The sequence below is a fragment of the Lygodium microphyllum genome, chromosome 26 (assembly GCF_053477565.2).
Source record: "Lygodium microphyllum isolate KBCC chromosome 26, Lygodium_microphyllum_v1.1.10, whole genome shotgun sequence".
NCBI classification, from domain to species: domain Eukaryota; kingdom Viridiplantae; phylum Streptophyta; class Polypodiopsida; order Schizaeales; family Lygodiaceae; genus Lygodium; species Lygodium microphyllum.
In genome coordinates, this window is record NC_141160.1 from 33,685,312 (window position 1) to 33,687,994 (window position 2,683).

The window sequence follows — 2,683 nt, forward strand, 5'->3', positions numbered from 1 at the left end:
TAACCTTGCTAGGTCACAACGCTTGGCCCTAGGGCTTCTAAGTCAATCGGAAGTCTAGTATTAGGTCATTCGATCCTTAGGGTAAAAACCCTAGATCGTTATTGTATGGGCGTCCAATTAACCCAAACATTCCATGAATGTGGGTAGGACCTTTGGGTTTGAAAGTCTTGACTTGGCGTCCCAAGTGCGATATTAGGCAAAATTTTTAACGTGCTAAACCCTACCTAGCACTTTGAGGTGTTTATCATACCAACTAGTTATGCTTTTACAAATTCCTTGAGGGTTATACCATTACAAGTGATCTACCTAAAACGATCTAATTGTCTTGTGACAAGAATGATCTTCGCTTAGAAAATATGCAAATACTTTTCCTAAGAGGTGCAAATAAATAAATTCAAGATGCAACATTCCATGCAAGTATGTGAATCATAGACTTTTACTTCTATACAACTATAAGGTTTGCAAAGACCATTTCTTCTCCTTGCAAAAATCATGATGATTGACAATTTGGGAAATACTTGCATAAAACCTACATAGATTTATGTCAAGACCTTTGCCTACAAACTTTTCGTTTCATGCAGTTGAATTTCAGGCTTTAATATGACATGCAACCTTTTCTAGATACAACTTCGATAAATGAAGTTCATGTATGATGAATGTCATAAGACTTATGCTGACTTAATCCGTTCTACGTCCGTCTTAAAATGCAAGCATCTTAGCATGTAACAGGCAAGTTCATGGTTCCATTTCCATGCAATGCAACTACTTGGACAACATCGACAACGATTATCTCATACGAATCCACAAGTAGAAAATTACTACCTAAATGCCTTGTGTGCTTTTCTTTTCCGCTGCCAATCAAAGATGCATTTAAACAATTTCATCTTTTTAAACATAAGCAATATGTGCTTAGGATTTGCAACTTGGAAATGCAAGCAAACCCAAATGCACGACATGCACTATCTCTTGTAAATCGTCCAAGGAGATAAATTCCCAAATGTATTTTAACTTGACTACGTGAATTAGAGACATGTGTAAATGTATTCTTCCTATAAAAATTAAACGTGCCTACTGCATTGCTTTAATGCGGAATTATTCTTTTAAGAACCTGGGCATGAGGACTCGTAGGGATGTCCATGCGTAGACTTGGGGTAGAAACTCTCATGTGAGCGCCTCTCGCCATTTTCTTGGGAGCCATTGACGAGTCGAATTCTGGTTCAACAACTCCTCTTTGACTCTTTCGCATATCGAATCCCTTTCTGCCCTGGATCTTCTATTCTGCGCGAGACACGGCCCTTAAAGAATGTGATTTTTGGCTAACCCACAATGGTGAGGTGAACAAGGCTTATAGAAGCCTTGTTTAAGAAGCTTCTAAAGAAGATTCTATACTTTTGAGTAGAAGCTACGTGGAGAGAGAATATTGAAGGGGGAGGTGATGAGGATGATGATTAGGATGATGGTGATGATGATGAGGTCGTGAAGTGGCACAGCGTGGCGTTTCAACGGCGGCAGGTCCTGGCGTGGCAGCGATCTTCACGGTAGCCTCTACTCTCTCTCTTGTCTCCCCTCCCACAAGCCTAGGGAGGGGGTGGTTATATTGGCTAAGGGGGGGGGGGGAAATAGCCACCCCCTGGCATGATTGCATGCCTTCACCTCCATATGCTTCTCCACTTAACTCACTCCCTCTCACACTCCCTCTCCCCCTGCTATGCATCGGCTGAGGGGAGGGGGTAAGTAATAAAAAAATTGCACTAAATAAATTGGCTATTTGAGATTAAATGCACTGAGGAGAATGTGCGTAGCCTAACTACAGGTGCTCGTGCATAATGCAAATGCAAACATAAAAGATACACATGCACACAATAGAAAAAAAAATCCTAATGACATTGACTAATATGATCAAATTCTTGGCGGAAAAATATGCCCTCAGATTTGCAATGGTGGATGCGCAGCATCATGACACCGTTTCATTTTCCATGAAATTTTGCTCTTTTATGCCTCTCCGCCGTCTTTTCATTTTAAAATCGGCTCTCATCGAGCAATGACCATTTGATAGGGCGACTCAGTCCTTTGATTCCATAAACTCATCTGCACATGCACAAATCATAAAGAGCATCAAGTTGCTTTAATGAAAATAGACAACAAAACACAAAATAGCTCTCACCCCTCCTCCCCCTCCCCACACCCTCCCTCCCCCACGATGATAAAATCAAGGCATGAAGATCCACAAGGGATAGGCTAAGCATAATCAAATAGAAAACCAAAGCTAGTAACTAACCAACTCCTCCAACACAGACTAGCTAAAAAGAACTATCAAAGGAGTCATCCTAAGTGGTAGTCTTACTTGCCTACTTAACCAAGGACAACTAGACCAAGAACTCCTACTAGGCAAGGAATCCTATAGTCTAGTCTTTTATATTCAGATACTTTTGATCTATCTCTTTTTTTTTAACTTTAGGACTTGATACTCAGGCATGGAAAAAATAGGGAGTTGAGCATATGGTGACCCAAAGAGAGTAGGGCATCGAACTTAGATCCTTACTCACTATCCAAAAACCTACAAAGCTCTCACAAGGTGACACTAAATCCCTTTTTGTTGCTCCAACTATCCTTATTTATTTTGTCAGCTAAATGCTACCCCTAGGAAGATGAGGCATTATCTGACTTGTCCTTAGGAACCTAC